At 40.1% G+C, this 22,372-nt stretch overlaps 1 protein-coding gene across 4 annotated transcripts in view; it reads left to right on the plus strand.

Annotated features, from left to right (window-relative positions):
• SGK3 (serum/glucocorticoid regulated kinase family member 3) overlaps positions 1–22,372 on the plus strand; it is a 158,673-nt gene that overhangs the window by 38,976 nt on the left and 97,325 nt on the right. The window contains exon 1 of one of the 4 annotated variants that reach the window (XM_072604738.1): positions 8,716–8,849. The exons of the other annotated variants lie outside the window; for them this stretch is intronic. The gene's annotated coding sequence lies outside the window, so the exon portion shown is untranslated. Of the gene's footprint in view, positions 1–8,715; positions 8,850–22,372 lie in introns of those variants that run through there. 4 annotated transcript variants of the gene reach the window in all.

The raw sequence follows: 22,372 nt of genomic DNA on the forward strand, positions 1-22,372 counted from the left end.
TGAAGTGGAGTAGGAAAGACAACCTGGTCACCCACGTTTCATAGGGATATACTCGGAAGGCTCCAGCAATAAGTGGGGTAGGGGATTTTATAGAGTCTCTTTTGGGTTACACAGAAAAGACTGAGGATGGCTCAGAACTCTTTCTACATGATTTTTTCAGAGACAGACCAGGTTTCTAAGAATTCATTTACTATGCCTAATATGACATTTATATGTAATGGCTATGTCAGCATCCAGCAAACACTTAAGTGCTGGTTTTTCAGATAGTCAAGAAGCAAAAAAAAAAAAAAAGTTTCATTCGAAATTATAGAATTATAAAGCTGGGAAGGACCTCTAATTTAATAAAATTATACAAAATTATTTATAGAGATTTTCTAATTAATATCTCTTTCTACTAAATGACTGATTTTCAAGACCCAGCCAAAGAGAAGCTCCCAAGACATCCTTTTGAACTTTCTCTATTTTCCTATTTGCTCAGATCTGACAAATCTGAATAAATTAGTGTGGGTTATGTGTCCTCTTTATTTGGACCTTCACAGATTTGCATTTGAATTATTGAGAATTTGAGCAGTAATTTGTATTCCTCGTCTCATCTGCCAGTCTGAAAACTGGGTACTTAGGAAATTAATTTAAATGTAGGTTCTCCTTTGCTCACCATGCTAACCGACCTAAGCAAAACAATAACAAACAGTAAACATAGGATTGGGACAAAGTGCGCATTTAAGTAACCAAGGAATCACTTTGGTTACATTCATGAATGAAGACAGCACTTTCACTTCCTCCTAGAGTAGTTTGGGACTCGAGCTTGTGAGCTCAGTAGTGAATGTCCAGCCAGGAGTTACTCCTGGATGGTTCCAGAGCTAAAGATTAGTTCTGTGTGTGGTCTGTAACTCATAATATCTCTCTCCAAGTGGCCCCAGGTTGTGCCATTTCCATATAGGTAGAAACATAAAATGAGGAGACTGCAAGGAAAGGAGCTGTACACAGGTCACCTGTACTCCTGATACAGTGACTGCATTGTAATAACAGCAACCCGTTCTTTTTATGTTTCTGAAAAAACATTCCATGCTCATTCTTCTTAGGTTTTCAAAAAACACTGCATGCTCATTCCAGCTTCTGAGTCTTTGTTCTTTTTCACCCAAAATGCTCTCCCCACCTGACTGCCTATTGAAATTGAAAGTTCAAATGAAGTCCCATGTCCCTCATGACTCTTCTGACTTGTTGGACCCACATAATCAAGGGCAGTCCTAGGGATGATTAGTGGAGGTGTAGGGCTATCAATTAGCATGTCCTTTCCAGAACAAAGTTCCCACTAATACCCTATATGCATTATCTTCCCCTAATAGAATATAAATTTCTTGAGGGCAGTGCAACTACCTCTTTTATATTTGAATCCAGAGCACTTTCAATACTGTCAGGCTCAAAGTTTTTAATAAATATTTTTCATTCATTCAATCTACTCCCCCTTTTCACTGAATTCCTGTAACACTGTACGTAATGCACCACTATCATTTTGGCACGATTATAAACATTTTGAATTATTTTCTAGATTTTATATGTATGTTTATTTTCTTGCCAAGTAAACTGAAAATTCCTTGAGGGCAAGGACCTTGTCTTATTTTTCTCATATCCCCCAAAGTAAGTGCCTACTGCAGGTAGTCACATATTGCTAAGAGCAAGTTAGCAATTTTTATAGCCTATTTAAGGTTTACAAAGTGCTTTACATATGTTATCTCATTTGATCTGTGTTAAACTAATAGGCAATATGGCATAGAGAAAATAAAATGAATTTGTCAGATCTGGATTCAAATCCTAGTTTTTACATGTAATAGCTGTGTAACTATGAGAAAGTCACCTACGTTTTCTGGGCCTGTCTCCTCATCTGTAAAGTAGGGGTCATGATATTTGCATTACTTACTCTCACCAGTAGGTGGTGCAGTGAATAGGGTTCTGTGCCTGGAGTCAGGAAGCCTCATCTTCCTGAGTTCAAATCTGACTTCAGACACTAGCCGTAATGCTGGACAAGTCACTTAACTCTGTTTGCCTCAGTTTCCTCATATGGAAAATGAGCTAGAGAGGGAAATGGCAAACCACTCCAGTATCTTTGCCAAGAAAACCCCTAATAGGATCACAAAGAGTCAGGCACAACTGAATAACAACACTCTCACAGGGTTTTTTGGAGTTAAGAACTTTGTAAATTTAAAAAGCACAATAGAAGACAAATTATTCATATCAGAGGGTCTTAACCTGGCACCTATACATTTTTTAGAATATTTGAATATCTATTTTAATATTACTGGTTTCTTTTGTAATCCTATGTATTATACTTTATGTGTGTACAGTCATTATTCTAAGAAAGGGTCCATAAGTTTGGTCAAATTCCCACAGAGGTCCATCATGAATGGTCAACAATCCCTGACCTAAATCATCAGGAAAGGAATTTAAGTGTTTATATATGCTTAAATTAAGTAATTTAAAGTCAGAAGGACTGGATTCTTTTTCTTTCTCTTCCTTCACCTCCCCTTTGTGATTGGATATCATCTCTATATAATTATTACTCTGTTTGTGAAAGGAAAGACCTCATGAGTTGCAAATTCTGCTGGAATAACTAGTATTATAAATCATTCCTGCTGTTCTGATTACAAAGGAGGAGAGCTTGAATGTTTTAAACTTCAGTTACAACTGAACTGAAAGTCAAATATTGAGAAAGGCATTGTTATAAATCAAGGTATTAATGCTGAACCCTGTAACCCAAAGTAAAAAGGATTGTATGTATCTATGACGTAGTATGTTGTTTTATGAAAACAATGGCAAGTTTACCATGTTCTTAATATGCTGAACAGACGTAGTATAATTACACATGTACTCTCTCAAGGCATACATTAATGAAAATCGAAGTAGGTAGTATTCTAAATGGAATAAGATTAGCTGTGGATAAAAAAATGACTTAGAATGCCATAAAAATCTTTTTTGCATTATAAAATCCAAAGGCTGCATTGGTTTTGTTTGTGCAAAATCTTTTTAATTCTATGTAACCCAAATTGTTCATTTATCTTTCACTGACTAACTCTACCCTTTGTTCAGTTGTAAATCTCCCCTTATCTAGAGGTTGAAAGTTAATTTCTTCCTTGCTCCTGTAATTTGCCAATGATGTCTCTTTATATGTAAGTCATATATCCAATTGGAGTTTATTTTGGTATACTTTGTGAAATGTTGATCCTTACCTAGTTTCTGCTAGACTGCTTTTTAGATTTTCATTAATTTTTTTTGCTTGAATAGTGAGTTCTTCTTAAGTAGCTGGGATCTTTGAATTTTTCAGACTCTATACTATTTTGTTCATTTGCATATATATTCAAATACATAATCTGTTCTGCTGATTAACCTCTATTTTTAACAATAACAAATCATTTTTAATGATTATTGCTTTGTTTTGTAGTTTGAGATCTGATATGGCAAGACTCAATTTCCTGTCTTTTTTCATTTTTTTCCTTTGAGATTCTTGACCTTCTGTTCTTCCAGATGAATTGTAATATTCTTTTTTCTAGTTATATAAAATAATCCTTTGGTATGGGGTGGTATGGCACTGAATAAATTATTTTAAATTAATTTATTGTAATTTATTATACCTGTAATCTGCCTATAGACAATGAATGCTTAATAATTAAGGTTTGTCTTTACTTCTGTAAAGAGTGTTTTATTGTTGTATTCTCACAGTTGCTAGGTATGTCTTGGTAGATAAGACTCTTAAATAAGTAGTTATTTTGAATAGAATTTCTCATTATATCTCTTCCTGCTGGGTTTTATTGGGAATAAATAGGGATATCGATGATTTATATGAACTTATTTTATATTCTGCAGCTATGCTGAATTTATAAACTATTTCAATTTATTTTCTAGTTTTTTTGGGATTCTTTAGATAGACTATATCTGCAAAGGGATAGTTTTGTTTCTTTTTTACCTATGTAAATCCCAAATGGAAATAACAAATTTCATTGCCAAACAATAATATCTGTACAATTGTGTATGTAGAAAACAATCTTAGTGGGAAAACCAAGACTTTCAAGAATTGATGAAAACTTACTGAATGAAACATAAAGAGAAACAATATGATTGCCTTTTATCAATTTTTTTTCTATCAGTCACCTGCTAGACTAGCCCCATCTCTCCCAGTGGTCTGGGTCATGAATATGTATATATATATATATATATATATATATATATATAAAATCATTGTAGACTTTACACAAAAAGGACCTAGCTCCATATAAAGTAGAATTAGTAACATGTATGTCAAGTAACATTTATATATAAAAATTACGTACTATTCATACATCATATTTAAGCCCTTTGGGTAGGTTCATAAGATCATAGATCTAAAACTGGAAGGGACTTTAAAGGTCGTTGAATCCAACCTTCTCATTTTACAGATGAGGAAACAAGAGACTGAGATAGGCTAAGTGATTTTTGTCCAGAGTCATTCAGTTGTTGAGTCATTTTTCAGTCATATTCAACTCTTTGTGACCTCATTTGAGGTTTTCTTGGCAAAGATATTGGAGTGGTTTGCCATTTCCTTCTCCAGCTTATTTTACAGATGAGGAAATTGAGGCAAACAGTGTTAAATGACTGGCCTAAGGTCATGCAGCTGATTAGCCACAGTCATACACATTGAAACTTCACTTTATCATGGTGATGTCATTTTGGTCCTCTTCGAGAAGGAAGGACAAACAGCAACCAACCAACCAAGGCGGAGGCCAGATTTGAACTCAGACAGATGAGTTTTGCTTACTCCAGGCCAGGTACTTTAACCACTGGACCACTTAGTAGCCCCATCCAGAGTCATATAGGTATATTAATATCTGTGTATGGCAGGATTTGAATTTGGTTCTTCCAGACACCAGTTTTTTATCCACTGAGACATCACTACCCTATAATCTCATTATGAAAGAAAATTTGGGATTCAGACACTATGTTAAACACAGGTGAAATAACTAAAGTTCTTGTCCTTGGGTAGCTTACAGTCTGGTAGGGGAGATGAGATTATATATACGCACAAATAACTGATCTAATAACTATAATCTATATCACTATTGCTTCTCATTTGCCTCCATTTAATTTACTCATTAATTATGAGATATGCCCACTTTGTTGTTGCTTCATCTCTATCCTACTTCAACCAGATTTACTTCTGAAACCCTCTGGCTTTCATCTTTCTTTGTATCCCCAGCTATGACCACAGTCCCTGGCACATAGTAGGTGCTTACTAGCTGTGCCCTTTTTTCAGTCACAGAACTTGTGTCAGATTCCATATCTGTGGTCTTTAAGCTGTCATCTTCCCTTAGAAATCCAAACATAGGAATGTTTTGTTATTTTGCATTTATATTTGAACATACTTCTTTTCATTGTCAACATCTTACCATTAGAATGTAAGGTCTTTGAGAACAGTGACTGTTTTTTATTTTTTCTTTGAGTCCCAGTGCTCAGCACAGAATCTGGCCATTATAAATGCTTAGTAAATGAATGTGGTTTGATTAGCTACCAGAATGCTGTCATTTTCCTTTCACATGTTTTTAAAATAAATTAGAATCTAGAAGTCATCCTACGTGTCGTTTATCATTCATGTAATCATGTACAAATCATTTAAGCTCTGCAAGATCAAGATAATGATTTAAAAAAATTTTTTTTTACAGTTTTGTGAGCATCAAATAAGATAAGATATGTAAAAGTGTTTTGTAAACTGATGAGTATTATACAAATTTAAAGTATCTTTTTTATTGTATACTAGGGTCAGATTTCCTTGTTCAGTGTTGTCAGTCATATCTAACTCGTCATGACCCCATAGGGGACTTTCTTGTCAAAGATACTGGAGTGGTTTGCTGTTTCTTTCTCCAGCTTATTTTACAGATGAGGAAACTGAGGCAGAGTCAAGTGATTTGCCTAGGGTCACACAGGTAGTGACTGAGGCTGGATTTGAACTCATGAAAGTGAGTCTGATTTCAATTCCAGTGCTCTATCCACTGTGCCACCTAGCTTCCCCAAATTTCCTTCCCCAAGCAAAAAACAAACAAACAAAACCCTTCCAAAAAAACGACCACAATTTCAGTTTTTCAATGAGAAGCAGTGGGGCTGAGATGTGGGGAACATCAATTTATGATAAATACACTTCATACCTATCTGCACTTTTTCAGGGCATCTATTCTGTAAAATGTCAGATGCCTATATCCATTTATTAAAAATAATGCTTTACTTTTGAGTAGCACTCAATAGTTTATAAAGTGTTTTTACATACAATATAATTTGAGCCTTACAATAACTCTGTAAGATAGCTAGGGCAGGTGGGTATTTGTTGCTGTTGCTTTGCTGAGGAAGGGCCTGAAAGTCAAGATATTAAGTGACTTATTTGTCCAGATGCTAAGTGGTAGGGTCAGAAGACTTTATCTGAAAAGGGACTTAGTAATATAAACCATTGATATCAGATAGAAATGGGGCCACTCAGCTGTACATAAAGATGCCTATAGGCTACATATGGAACTAAGTTTTGAAATGTAGTATTATCTATGTTTTATTGTATTTTTATTTATTTTACTAAATATTTCCCAGTTACATTTCAATCTGGTTCTGGGGCACTCAGAAAGTGCTGTGAGTCCCTTGTGGTTTTCATGTTTGATGTCTCAGATTTAAACCAAGTCCTCATTTTAGACAGGAGGCAGTAGAGACCCAGGTGGTTAAACATTGTGCCCAAGGGTCATACTAGTTGGTGGCAAGGTCAGGATGAGAGACCAAGTTTAAGTTGCTCTCTTTCTCTCCATATTGTTGAAGGGCAGCCAAGTGAAAGAGGAATTTGACAGTTGTTTTGACTGGCAACAGAGAACAGAACTGAGAGTAATGGATGGAAGTTGCAAAGAGGCATTTTTAGGTCTGATACCAGTGAAAGCTTTCTAAAACTTGGAGCTATCCATACACTGCACCCCCCCCCCCTCCCCAGGGCTTTTAAAAGATTCTTAGAGGACTTCAAAGCAAAGATTGAATGACTTCAGAAGAGAATTACACTAAATGGCCTCTGAGATCACTTTCTATTGTTTTTTCCTTCAGTTCCAGGTATCAGTTCATTGCCCTTTCCAGTATGCTGTAATATTGTTTTGTGAGGTTGGTGTCAGACAAAACTTCAAAGTAGTTCGGTTGTTTTGGACTCCTCCTAAACCCCTTTGGGGTTTGATCCTGGAGTAGTTTGTCATTTCCTTCTCCAGCTCAAGTTGCAGACGGGGAAATTGAGGCAAACAGGCTTAGAAGTGACCGTGCCTGGAGTCAGAGTCTAAGTGTCTGCGGCTGGATTTGAACTCAGGACGAGGAGGATTCCTGAGTCCAGGTCCGCTACCCTAAGCACTGCTTCACCCAGCCGTCCCTCAGAGAGGTAGGGAGCTCCTCCAGTAAAAGGGAGAGGTCACTGGTGGGTCTAACAGGCGGGATTCTGCTACGAACTAGATACACTCATGTTCTACCAGGTGTTTCCAGGTAGTTAATAGGAGGAGTGTCCCACACAGTAGGAACGACAGTACAGGATCTCTTTCAAAGCGATGGGGCTCAGAATCAGTTATTTATTCTGGAACTTTTTTTTTAACTTTCGAGTTTGTGGTTTGGTTCGGTTTACTGAGAACTTACCTGAATTAGAAAGGGGAAAGTCCCACTGCCTCATTTATATGACTCACTTCTTAAGCATGAAAAAGCCCATTATTTTGAATGAAGCAAGGGAGAAAGTTTTGTTTTAGTTTGTTTGTTTGTTTTTTACTATTAAATCAGTTTATTTTTAGTTTTCAGTTGCAGATTCTCTCCCCAGGAAAGGTATTTCTGAGTGCCGGTGATGATGCCCTCTCCAAGCCCTTTGCAAACCCTGAGCGTTACCTCAGCGTTAGCTGCCGTTCTTAGGGGTGGTTTGCTCCGGCTTCAAGTCCCAGCTCAAAGCCGGGCTCCCCCAGGACGTCCTGCGCGCCGCTGGCTCCGGACAGACGTGTTTGAGCTCCTGGAGGACAGGCAAGGTCTCGGGCTTCCTGGAGATCCCCAGCTCCTGGCCCAGCGCCCGGCACGCAGCGGGCACTTACTGTTTAGTAAATGTGACCACTAATCACGGTCCCCTCCACGTGGAACCCCGAGGCGGTGGGGGACCCCGGAGCCTTTCCATGCGCTGCCTTCCTCCCTTAGACCGTCAGCTCCTGAGGGAAGGGTCCGTCTCTAGCCCTTCTTCTCCAACCGTCCCTCCACCCGCACCCGCACCCCCGTCCCCCCGCGCTTAGCTCGGTGCGCGGCCCCGTCGTAGGCGCTTCAAAGTGTTCGCTGACCGACTGACGAACAGTGCAGCCCAAGGACAGCTCTGTTTTGGGGGGATCTTTTTTTCCCTTGGTCGCCAAGTCAGGGCTTTGGTCGTCGTCTTCCACTTCCCCTTGACTCTCTCTCTTCCTTTTGCCCCTACGCTTGCCCCCTTCCCCCTCCCCTTTATGTACTCCGCTGCCCTTTGGGTTGTACCCTGCCCGGGGCCCCTCTCTTGGGCTGGGCCGCGGGGAAGTAACTCGCTGGGGGAGGGGAAGGGAAGAGGGGGCGTGGAGATGAAGCCCCCCTCCCGGTACGGGTGGGGGCGGGGCGCAGAGCCCCGGTGATTGGCTCCGGGCCGCGCACCGGAGGGCGTGTCCCGCTTTGGGCCCCGCCCCTCCCGGATGGGGAGGCCGGCGGGAGGGCCCGCCGGGGGCGGAGGGCGCTGGGCGGGAGCGCAGCCGGGCGCGGGCTGAATAAGCTTGGGATCCGCTCTTCGTCTCGCCCGGGACGGGGGTGGGAGCTGCCGCTGCTGCCGCGGGCGCCCGCAGGTACGTGTCGGGAAGCTGTCCGGAGAGGGCTGGATCCTCTGTGGAGCCTCCCCGGCAGGCGGGACCAGGGAGGGAGTCCGGAGAAGAGGCGAGGCGGGACGGGGCACAGGTGGTGGTGGCCCCGCTGCCCTTGGCGCTGCGCCGCGGAGCTCCGGGATCCTCGGGCCGCCCGCCCCGTCCGGCTGTCCTCACACTTGGACGGCCGCGCCGGGAGCGGAGCGGAGGGAGGCACGGCGCCCCCGAGGACGGGTCGCGGCAGAGCCGGGGGGCTGCAGTCCCCCCACATCCCCCTCGGGGAGCAGGGACAAGGGGAGCCGCCCCCGTGGGGTTTGGGGCGCCCGCGACGCGCTTCCCCCGGGCATCGCAGGGAGGGCTTCTGAGGCTTCTCAGTGACACAGGTCGGACCGTACATTCACACGGTTGAGGGAAAATTCAGTTTGATCCCAAAACCTTTTCTCTAGAGCGTTCTGCTTACAGCGTATCCCGCGGCTGTCATGGGTTTTCCTAGCACCCTGATTTCCCGACAAACCACTGCCCCCTCTCGTGCCCAGCGCCGCATCCCTGAGGCACCCAAGGTGGCAGAGGCATAGAGCTTTAGGGCTTGCTGTCAGGAAATCTGAATAAAAACGCCTCACTGATATCTGCCTCAGCTTCCTCATCTGTGGAGTGAGGGTAATAACACCAGCTACCTCCCAGGGTGCTTGTGAAGATCAAATGAGAAGATACTTGTGAAGGACTTTGCAAATACTATATGTTGTGATACACAATTTTTCTGTTACATTAAATTATACAAATTTATCTATGTACAAATTTATGCCTATAAATAACGTCTACATAATGTGCCATATATGTTACAAACATTATAATATAAATACTTGAAAGAAGTTGAGAAAATAAAAGTGCTCTGCCTCCCAGATCCAGGGAAGGAGGAGCCTTACTAATAACAACAGTCTGGTCTTCACGCTGGATTTAGCCCATTCCAGTCCTTGAAAAAGATATTTTACTTAGTTTGTGATTCAGAAATGCAGAAAAAAGACGTATGCAGAATTTGCAATACCTTATGTCCAGACAAACTTTTTTAGTTTATTCTGTTATTCCTAGGCTGTTAAAAATTTATTTTTTTCTTTGATTTCTTTTTTTTGAAAGACATATATAAAGGACCCTCATTTTGGAAGTGTCACCTTGGTAGACTCTGTACACATTTATTGTGTATGTGTGCAAGCATTTTTAAAATATTTTCACCAAGATGTGCCTTCTTTCCTTCCCACCTTCCTCCCCCTTTTGCCATTGAGATAAAAAGCAAGGAAAACAAAACCTATTACAGATTTCTTTAGATAAGCAAAATACATTCCTTCACCTGCCAGGTCCCCTGCAAAAAAATGCCTGCATCTGCATTCTTGAGTCTTATCACTTCTCTATCAGGAGATGGGTAGTGTGTTTCATCATGAGGCCTCACAAGTTGTGGTTGGTCATTGTGTTGATCAAAGTTCCTACATTTTTCAAAGTTGTTTTTCTTTGTTGTTGATGTTACAGAAGTTGTTCTTCTGGTTCTGCTCCCTTCACTTTACATAATGTAAATCTTCCCAAACTTCTCTGGAACCATCCAGTTCATCATTTTTTACCATACAGTAGTAGTCTATCACATTCATATACCATAACTTGTTTATGCTCATTTGTTGTGCACCTCCTCAGTTTCCAATTCTTTGCCTCCACAAAAAGATAATGAAGCACCTCCTGTGTGCCACAAGTGTGCCTGGGATATGGAAATAGGCAAACCCCACCCCCCTCTCACCCTCAACAATCAGATATAATGGAAACAGACTGATTTATATTCCAGCACTCAGCACAATGCCTGGTATATCGTAGATGCTTAAGTGTTTATTGGATGGGATTATTTCTGACAGTTCCTAAGAGTCTTGTGGAGTGGCATGAATTCTCACATACTAGCCTGGAATACCAACTTAGAAGGGAAGGCTTAGGTTTTGTAAACCTTTCTAATGGGCTTCTGGAACAGAAGGTTTTAAAGCTTTTTTTTGCATATCGTTGGACCTCTGGTAGTCTGGGGAAACCTCTAGATCCCTGCTCTAAACAATATTTTTAAATATGTGAAATACATAGGATTACAAAGGAAACCAATTATACTGAAGTACCATTGTCAAAATATTTACAAGTTCATTAAGCCCAGGCTAAGAGTCCCTATTTCACAGATTGTAAGCAGTTAGCTCCAATTACACATTTTACATTAAAATTCAAAATCAAGAACAGATTGTTGAATGGATAAGTGAAGATTATTAAATCATGAGAAATCAATAACATAAAGAGGCTATACTATTTCAGAGGTGTTTCTGTTCATTTAAAACAGGAAATTTTTCTATTTGAATTGCTTTTAGATCCAGTTTGAGTTGTGAAGAAACATAACTGGAAACAGCAGTCTACCCTCCTTTCTCTGAGTAAACCTGGATTTTCAAAATCCAAACCTATTTGAAGTTTCCCTTTTGACTCTTCTTCCCTTAAGCAGAGAGATGGTTGGTTTTAAAAGTTTTACTAGAGAATTAAGGAGAAGAGTAAAATAAAATAAGACAAAGAATGACTTGTCCTTCTTTACAGAGACACAGAGATAGTCTTTGTCGGTCAACTAGCATTTATTAAGCACCAACTAAGTTACTGGCACTGTGCCTTAAGTGTTGGGGGTTTAGAGAAGGCCAAACAAACAAAACAAAATTTTAGTCCCTGCTCTCATGGAGCTCACAGTTTAGTTTAATTCTGTTTAAAAGTTTTTTCCATATTCTTCCCTTGAAGAATTTCTGACGTATGAAACCCCAATCATAGTAACTGTTCAGTTGTTTTCAGTTGTGTCTTCAACTCTTCATGACTCCATTTGGGGTTTTTTGGCACTGGAGATACTGGAGTGGTTTGCCATTTCCTTCTCCAGCTCGTTTTATAGATGAGGAAAATGAGGGTGAAGTGACTTATCCAGGGTCACACAGCTTGTGTCTGAGGCCAGATGAACTCAAGATGAACCTTTCTGACTTCAGAGCCAGTGCTCTACCCACTGCGCCACCTAGCTGCTCTGTTTAGTAGCTACAATCTTAGAAATAGCCCAATTTGCTAATTTTAGGAGAAGAAACTGAATGCCTAAGAAATGTGACATTGGCTATCACTATGTAGAACTTGGTCTTGTACAATAAGTACTTTGTAAAAGAAGATATAGGTCTACCCTTAATTTTAAAGATAATATTTTTAATTGCTGATGGTCTTAGAGTGCTATAGTTTTCTTCTCAGCCACATCCTGCTTGGTCACTTAATTATGTGATTTGTAATTATTCTCTAACACCTGTTATTTAAGTCACAATACTAAAAAATTGTCACGTAACTAATTTGATAACAAGATAAGTCCTTTTTCTAATTTTATAGAACCATGTTCTTACAGTGCTTTGGTTATGCCTTATGGAAAATCATGAACACCTTACAAATTAAACCATCTGTTATACAGTATTTGGTTATCACTGGGTTATCTGTTATTTTTTTTCTTTGATATTCGGTGGGAAGGACCTTGGATTCTAGCTGAAGTAATATTGTTATAGTGACAAAATTAGAAGAAATAGTTTTTTTTTTAAAATTGCCACCAAATTCAAACACATACTATGTGGGATCTACTTGGTTGTTAAAACTTGTTAAAGTAAGATTTGGGACACCTGGATTCAAATCCTGGCCCTTCTTCTTAGAGTTGTGGGAGCTTAGGCAAATCATTTCACTGTTTTATGCCTCACTTTCCCTATCTGCAAAAAGAGGGGTTTAAACTAGATCCCTTGCAGCTCCGGATTTATGATCCTGTGAACTTCTGTACCTATTCTTGTCCTCATTCCGCTCCTCTTTGCTTTCCCAATCCATTATACTCTCTTTTGCCTCTCACCATTTTTTACAGTCTTGATGTTATAATTATCCATTTCCACATTACAGTGCCCTCCACTCTCAAACTTCTTGCTCCCATTACGCCATCTGTACTCATTCCCTTCCAAACTTTACGCAATGGACTGCATTCAACATTTGCCTTCTGGGTGCTACTGAAAGAAGTCCCACAGCTTTGTTGTCTGGGTCCACTACAGATTTAATGTCTAATCTCAACTGATCCCTCACCAATGAATGGATGACAATCCTCTTTGTCATTCTTTCTGTCTAAACTCCCCACTGTGACTGTTTAAAACACCTATGCTGTTCTTTGCCAGGCTACCATGGGGTTCCTTAATTCATACTTTAATGAGAACATTGAGACCATCTATCATGAGTTTTTCCCCATTTCCACAACCTCAGAGCTCTTCAATATCATCTCCCAATCTCCTTTCCTTTGCTTCAGTTTTAGAAGAAAAGATACTTCTTCTTCTAGCCAAGTTCCCTTGATCTCACCCCCTCTTCTCTGTAATTTTCAATTTCCTTTCGTTCATTGCCCTTCCTTGTTGCTTACAAAGGTGCCCATCCCTCACCTTCCTTAAAAATTCTTCTCTTGAGTCTGCCATCCCCTCAAGGTAGCATCCCTTCAAGGCCAAATTCCTAGAAAAAAGTGTCTACCCTTGATGCCTCTACTTCCTCACATCCAAGCCTTTGAGTCCCTGAAACCAACTCATCCCTTTCTCATTGGTGACCCCAATTTAAGTCACTATTCTTAATTGCTATAACTAGTGGCCTTTTCCCAGTCATCCTTCTTGACCTTTCTTTAACTCTTGAAACTAACCATTTACTATTCCTGGATACTCTTTTCTTCTTGGATTTTCCTGATGTTGCTCTCTTCCTATTTATATATCTTGAATGTTCTTCCGGTTTTTTTGTTTTGTTTTGCTGGAGCATCATGTATGTCCTGTCCCTTACATTTGGGTGTACCTTAAGGCTTTCTCCTGGATTCTCCTTTTTTTTTTCTTTCCTACATTCAGTCTCATTTACTTTCATGGATTCACTTATCATCTCTATGCAGATGATTCCCAAATCTACATTTTCTCCCTCTCTCCTTCATACTTGTCTGCTGAACATCCCATCTGCATCTCAGACTCAACATACCCCAAAATGAAATCATGGATTTTTTCCCCTAAAGCCCACCCTTTCCCCTAACTTTTCTATTTTTGTTGATTCCAGTTAACAAACATTTTTTGAGCACTTATTATGTGCCAGGCACCATCCTCCTAATTGTCCAGACCCTCAACTTCAGAGTGATCCTCAGTTCTTCAGTCTCCCTGTCCCTACCATATGGAATCAGTTTCCTGGTTCTTCCTCAACAACATCTCTTTAAGCTATCCCCATGTCTTTACTCATAAAAACCATCTCTCAACTGCTTATCCCACCCACTCTTTCTTTTGTCTACCTAGCTGCCAAATTGAGATTCCTCAAGTACAGATCACTCCTCATTTCAAGGAACTTACTTGTCTCTCTGTTACCTTTAGGATAAAATGTGAACTTTTTTTTGGCACTAAAAGTCCTTTACTGTCTGGCTCTGATTTATCTTTGAACACTTGATTTCATATTCTTCCCATGAACTTTCTGTTGCAGCCAAGCTGGCCTACTCAATGTTCAGCATATGTAGCATTCCATTTCCCACCTCTGTTCTTTTGTAGTAGCTGTCCTTTGTGTTCGTATGATCTCTTTCCTGGAAAATGTATGTCAATTTTATGATGGCATGTTTGCCCGGGTTCTGGATAATGGATAATGCTCTTGTGCCTTCCCAGTTACCGCGAAACAGGGCTGTGTGCTTGCTCCCATGCTTTTTAGTATGATGTTTTCAGCCATGTTGACATGTTTTCAATGAGGATGAACATGGCATCAAGGTCAACTACCGTACTGATGGCAAGTTCTTCAGTTTGTAAAGGCTGCAAGCCAAGACCAAAGTGGAGGGAGTGTTGGTACATGATTTTCTGTTTGCAGATGATTGTGCACTCAGTGCAGCTTCTGAAGCTGAGATGCAATAAAGTATAGATCAGTTCTCTGCTGCCTATGCTAATTTTGGCCTAATAATTAACAACAAGAAAACACAGGTGCTCCATCAGCCACCACCACACCATCCAAATGTGGAACCATCGGTTACAACAAATGGAGAAGTTTTGAATGCTGTGGATAAGTTCACTTATCTTGGTAGTGTACTTTCCAGGGATGTACACATTGACAATGAGGTTGATGCATTCATTGCCAGAGCTAGCTCAGTGTTTGGGAGGCTCCAAAGAAAAGTTTGGGAGAGAAGAGGTATTAGACTGACTACCAAACTGAAGGTCTACAGAGCCGTTGTGCTGACCTCCTTGTTATATGCTTGTGAAATACAGACAGTCTACCAACACCATGCCAGGAAACTGAATAGCTTCCATTTGAGACATCTTAGGAAGATTCTGAGGACCAGCTGTCAGGATAAGGTACCAGACATTGAAGTCCTTGTTCCAGCTGAACTGCCAAGTATTCAAACTATGCTTCAGAGAGCACAACTCCAATGGGCTGGCCATGTTGTTTGAATGCAAAGTGTACACTTGCCAAAAAGACTTTTATGAAAAACTCACATGGGGTAGGTGATCGCATGGTGGCCAGAAGAAGCGATACAAGGACACTCTCAAAGTCTCTCTTAAGAACTTTGGATTTGACTGTACAACATGGAAGACACTGGTACAGGACTGCTCAGCATGATATGCCCACTTCAGACGGGGTGCTGTGCTCTTTGAGCAAAGCTGAATTGAGACAGCACAAAGTAAATGGATGCACAAATTTGGGATATGCACCCCAAATATTCACACAGACTATCTGTGGCTAACCTGTGTAGAGCATTCCGAGCTCATATTAGTCTGATCAGCCACAGTCGGACACAATGAAATGGCACTTCATCATGGTGATGTCATTTTGGTCCTCTTCAAAGATGAAGGATAACAACCAACCAACCAACAACCATGATCTCTTTCCTCATCTTCACCTTTTGGATTGTTTGGTTACTTCATAATTCAGCTCGAGCCCTGCCTCTTGAAGGATCCCTTTCCCAACCACTTAGAACTCCTTCCCCCCAGCCCAGTACACATTTTGCCTATTTGTGTAGTTTCTTGTGAATGTCAGTCAAATGTAAGCTTCTGGAGTTCAAGGACTATTTAATCAATCAGTAAGTATTAAATTGCAAGTCACTTAACCCTGTTTGTCTCAGTTTCCTCATCTGTAAAATGAGCTGGAGAAGGAAATGGCAGACTCCTTCAGTATCTTTGCCAAGAAAACCCCAAATGGAGTCATGAAGGATTGAACACAACTGAAAACAATTGAACCAACAACAACAAGTGGGGACTATAGCAAAAGAAATAGCGATCTTAGAGATTATGGCTTCATGGACAGACTTGGCTCAGCTCTTTTCTTGACAGGGTCATTAGACTGGTAGTTCAACAGTGTTCCACCTAGGTTTTAGCCAAACATCTGACAAAAAGTTTCTCATTTTATTCTTGTGGAAAAGGTGGAAATAAGCGAACCTGAGTTTGAGGCATAACTGATTGAATAGACAGACTCCCAGAATAGTCATTAATATTTCATTGTCAGCTTGAAAGGAGGACCTACTCTCTATTGGAATGCCCTATTCATCTGTTCTGGGTCTCGTATACAGTTTTGGTTGGTTTGGTATTTTTTAGCTGCATTTGGATATAGACACAGCCATTGGCATTGACATATTCATCAATTTTGCAGGTAGCACAAAGCTACTAGGTGCAGTTAATGCTTTGAATAACAGAATCAGTTAAAAAAAAGTTCTCGACAGGCTAGAATGTTGGACTCAACATGAGAGGGTGAAGTTTAACAGTGATACATTTCGATTTACATTTATGTTCAAGAGATCAACTCTATAAGGTAGAAGATGAGGGAAAGATTTGACTCACTGAAATTTGTCAGAAAAATGGGGTTTTTAGTGAACTGCAGTCCTAATGAGTTGATAGAGTAATATAGGAATCCAAAAAGGAAACATGATTTTTGGGCTGCATTAAGGAGTATAGCTTCTGGAAATAAGCAGTTGATACATGTGCTGATACAGAGTACTCTTATACTGTGCCTGGGTCATTACTCATTGGGATATTGTGTTCAGTTCTGGGTGCCATATTGGAGGAAGGACATTGATAAAATGGACAGCATTCGGAGGAGGGGGCTGACAGAGGATTTTGAGATTATTTGAGCATCATTTGAAGAACTTGGTATGTTTAGTTTGAAGAGAAGAGGGAAATGATTATATGTTGTCAAGAATTTGAAGGCCTGTCATGTGGAGGAGGGATTGGATTTGTTCTTTTTGGTTCCTGAGAGGAGGAGGATCAATGAGTAAAAGTGGTGAAGAGGCAGATTCAGGCCCCCTAGAAGTTGCTTCCACCCTATTGGAAGTCTTCAGTCAGAGGTTCACTAACCAGTTCTCCATTGAGAAATGGAGAAATCCTTGTTCAGCAATGTATTGGAGTAAATTGTATTTGAGATACCTTCTTACTCTGAAATGTTACGTTTTGTGAGTTAGGAACGTGGGTTGGAATACCAGACCAAACACAAGTAGTCTAAGTATGGACAAGTCTTCATCTCTATGAGTTTCATTCAGTGCCTCCATCTTTTAAATTATAGATAATATTTGCTGTTTCACAAGGTTGTTAGAAAGCATTTTGTATACCTTAAAATACTCTATTAAATTGTTTCAAAATGAATTTCAATTTAAACATGTAATTCTCCTCTTACCTGTGGTCTGAAAAACCTTTTATGATATGTGGCACTTGAGTATGTTTTATTGCCAGAAAAAAAAAGTCTTGTAAGAAAATATTTGTTTTGGAATGATGTTCCCCTGCATTTATGACCTTTGTATTTTGACAATTACATATTACAGAAGAGCAGAAAGTGTGTGGATGTATGTTTAACCTTCTGAGTTTTCCAGCACTTGTTGTCACGTATGCTTTCTGACTTTACCAGCTTACTTTAATAGAGTGCTTCCTGCATGTCATAAATTATGACATGGCAGCATCTGACACACACTGTTTGTAAATGTTCTTATTGATTCTTATTGATTTTTGGACTTTCTAAAAATGAGATGGTAGTAGAACTTTTAAATATATGTATAGGAAAGACCCATTTTTGACAACTATTTGTCAGACTTTGTATTGAAAAAAGCCAAGTGTTGTTTCTAGGTAATATTCAGAAATATTGAACCTCACTGTGGCATCTGTCCTCTTACTTATATTGTTGTAGCGCTGGAAATGAAGGCAATCCTTATTTTCCTTTTTCAACTCTTATAATTGTATATTCTCACTAATAAAGTCACAGATATTTGTAAGTATCAAAATAAAGAAGACAATTGGAAAAAAACATAATTCTAAGCAATCCATTTGAGTATTTGTGAGCAACCATAGATGTAAAAATTTTTTGGAGGATAGGGAGCCTGCCATTTCTCCACGGATAAAAATGACTTGGAAAACAATGTTTAATTTATGAGGAATACTTTTCTATATGTGAGTGATAAGATCTCTTACGTAGCATTTATACAGAATTTTAATTTGCTGTCTTTGAAAATATGCTTTCCAGAGATAGAAACTCATCACATGACTAAAAGTCTCACCCATTGCATTCCTTCAGTGTTACAAATAAGGAATTATATCTCTTACACATCCTTTTTTTTTAATTAACCTTTGACTAAAATTGCATTTTTTTCTTTCTCTTTATATTTGCGAATAGTAGTGACTTTAGAATCTATCATTATTGTGGTTCTTGAGTAGTTCTGTGATTTCATTGGTGTAGGATAGCTCTTCTTTTCACCTGTGCAGGTAGCAAACCCCACTCTTAGCTTTTCTTCATGTAGAACTCTTTGTCCATGGCTGCTCATAAATTCTTCAATGCCCTGTAGTTTTTCCTCTTTTTATTTCAGTATCTTAGGAGTGCCAGTATGCTCCACGGGCTGTCCATAAACAAACATACTTGTGTTCATTCTCCATATAGTGACTTGCTAACCTACTTTTTAGTGACAGGCATCTTCAGTATTATCTTTTATGCCACTAAGTGTTCATTATAACTTTAGAGTTAAAGAGGAACTTAGAGTTCAGCTAGTCCAACCTCCTCATTTGTGTATGAGGAAACTGAAGTCTAGAGAGATTACATGTCTTGCTCAGGGTCCCAACATCTGGAATTTGAACTCATATCCTTGACCCTACTTGAGCCATGGGAACCAGGTTCCACGTATGCATGTTGTCAGTAATATACTTCAGTCTACTTACGCATCTTTCCAATGCCATTTGAATATTTGTGATTTTGTATGGATAGTGATTAGACCTATGATACCATTGTTTAGGGAACTCCCAGGTGAGAAAATTCCCCCCACCAATGTAGGTTATCAGCCTCTCTGATATCTTACGCAGGCTAGAGCACAAGGGTGACACAATCAGTATGTTTCAGAGGTTTGCTTTGAAATCTGGGTCTTCTTGACTTCATGACTGGCTTTCTATCATCTATGCCATGTTGCCTCTTGAGATTTTAATTATCCTAAAACTTAATAAATATAATTAGAATCTATTGGCTTGATAAAGTGGAAAGAGTACTTGGCAGGAGAGACATTGTTTGACTCTACCTCTGACATTTCTGTCACTTTTGGGCAAGTCACTTAACCTCTCTAAACCTTAATTTTCTTATCTGTAAAGTGGACATAGTAATACAGATAGGTACCTCCCTCACAACTGATGTGAGGATCAAAAGCAGTAATGTATGTGAGGAAGGGTTTTACAGACCTTAAGACACCATAAATGTCTGCTGTTTTAGGGTATTAATCTAATTATAAATGTCAGATGTCATTTCCTTGATGAGTATTCTGTCATAGTTAGGGAGACAAAGGAAAGAGTTGCTTTGTAGAGAAACTGAAAAGACCCAGTAGATCCTGAAATCTGAAGAACAATTATCTTCCTTTTACCACTTTCCCAAGTACATAAGATCCTATGTTTACTGCCAGGGTTTTCTTTATGTTTCTAGACCCCGTATAAAGATAAGCTATCTCACAAATCATGAAGTCCAGGACAGAGGTCAAGGGGTTCCCCTGACACCCTCCCAAACTTCGTCTGGTTTTGTGCACCACCTTCTCTTATCATTTTCTCACTTTCTCAGGCCCTTGTTCTGTACTCAAGTGCACGCATCTTTGAACATGTTATTAGAGCTCTCTGTGTACCCAAGTGTGGGGCAGAGCCTTAGCACTTGTAAGACTGAGAAGAGTGTACAGGCCTGGGTAAGGCCCCTTGGCCCAAGGTACCAGTGATTATGGCAGCTCTCCCTGATGTGTCCCAAGGGGAAATTTTCTTGCCTGACTTTTCTCTTGGGTGAACTACCACAGGGACCACTTGTGCCCATGTTCTTTCTGTCCCCTCCTTATCCCCCTTTCCTACCTCTTTCTGGATCAGAATCAGTCCTTCCTGATTTCTCCTGTAAAAGGAGGCGAGACCTGGTGCTCCTATGGAGCCTCAGAGCACCTTCCCTAGAGGCTTCCTTCTTTTAGTTTTTATTTCCTTGTTGCCATCAGCCCTAACTCAGTCTCTGAGACATTGGCATTCTACAGAAAAATGACCTAGGCGTAAACAAAAATCTTCTTTACTCTAATTCACAGTGGTGAATAGAGCTGGACCTAGAGTCAGAAAGACCAGAGTTCAAATTCAGTTCCATACACTTACTGTGTGACCCTGGGCAAGTCATTGTCTGCCTCAGTCTTGTCAGCTGTAAAGTGAGGCTAATAACAGCACCTATCTCCCAGAGTTGTTGTGAGGCTCAGGGGAGATTATATTTGTAAAATGCTCAGCCCAGTGTGTGGCATGTAGTAAGTGCTTCGTAGAGGTGTGTTCCCTTCCCTACTAGAGAAATAAGAGGAAAAAAAATAAAAACAAAGTAAGCTACAGAATTTCAGCCAGCCTTAATTTGAGAATTTTTGTCTTGTCCCCATCATTATTATTTTGGCATTTATCCCCAACTATAAAGCCTTCTCTTCCTTTAAGTGAATTTCACCCTCTTTGCTTCTGGGTTGTGTTTACCTGATCTCAGTTTAGTCTGCGTGACTCTAAAGGATGCACCAGTTATGCTTCTGTGCTTCTCATTCCTGTGCTAAAGGCCCACTGCCCGTGCCCTGCTTCAGAGTTTTCGAGCCCTGATGCAGCTGCTTGCCCTCTTGCATAGCCAGGAGGATGGAAGCTGGGAAAGTTCCCATACATTTACTGGCCCCGCTGCTGACTCCAGCAGCTCTTGTCTGGTCTCACTGTGACTCTCACAGTGCCGGTGACCTGTTATAACACTGTCTTACAGCTTATTCATTACTTAAAAGACAGCATAACTTGTGCTATCACGATAATAGAAGGGTTGTTTCACCACACCACCTGTGACTACTTAGTTACTATCATTCCTGGTTCTCTGTGTGGACATGTGTCTTCTGTCCCCTTGTTATTATAATCAATAGTAATTTTTTTCCAAAGGTCTTCCCCCACTGTTCTTTAGATTAGGAACTAACCACACTGCCTCAGTGTTAATTTTCATTGGTGAGAATGGGACAGTTTCTTGCTCCTATATTCTCTCCCTGACTCCTTTGAAGGGTGTACCTTGAATTCCAGGCATGCCAGGGCAGGGAAAAGGATGGAGAACACTGACATAGGCCTCCTTTTTCTCTCCATTATGTCTGTGTTCCCTGGATTTCCTAGTAAAAGCATAGAGGACCTGGCTGAAGCTAAAAGAGCCTGAACTGGGGCATCTGAATTCCATTGTGCACAGAGAAGTCAGTGTTGGGTGAAGAGCAGTCAGAGGGGCTTGTTCACATGATGTAATCAGGGTAAGGACTTAATTATTGTTGCCATTCTTACTGTTCCTGCCTGGGAATTTTGGAACTTGGTGGAAAAAAGCCTATAATTAGTTGGGGTAACTTTTGTGAAGCCGTCCTCTGCATTCCAGGAAGTTTAAATCCTGATATGGTAGAGAAAGAGCTACGATTATCTCTTTTTCCCTAGCCCAGTCCTATGGAATCTGTACTAGGAAGCAAATAGGTGCAGCAAAGTTTACTTAACTCCTTAGAAAGTTTTGGTGCAATTGTATAGAGACCCCTAAACTCTGGATCATGAAATATTTCTATTATTAGTCTTACAGTAACTTTGAACATTTGTTTAATTCATTTTGTAGAATGATAGATTTGGAGCTGGAAGATAATTTAGAGGTCATCTAGTTTAAACTCCTTATTTAACAGTAACTGAAGCCTAGAGAGATTAAGTAACTTGCCCATAGAGTGGCAGAGCCAGGATTTAATTCCAGGTTTTCTGACTCCATATTCATGCTCTTTCTACTCCACTCTCTTCTTTTTATAATATCCATAGTTCCTATATCTTTCCCTCATTCCTTCCTAGGCAGCATGATAGAGTGGATAGAGAACCTCTAGCCTCAAAGTTAGGAAAACTTGGGTTCAGATTCTGTTTCTAACATGTTCTGGCAGTCAGACCCTTAATCTCTGTGTCTCAAGCAAGTCTCTAAGACTAAGTTGCAGAACATGTGCTGGCCTGCAGTGGTAGGAGTAT

Source organism: Notamacropus eugenii, chromosome 4 (genome assembly GCF_028372415.1).
Source record: "Notamacropus eugenii isolate mMacEug1 chromosome 4, mMacEug1.pri_v2, whole genome shotgun sequence".
Classification (NCBI taxonomy): domain Eukaryota; kingdom Metazoa; phylum Chordata; class Mammalia; order Diprotodontia; family Macropodidae; genus Notamacropus; species Notamacropus eugenii.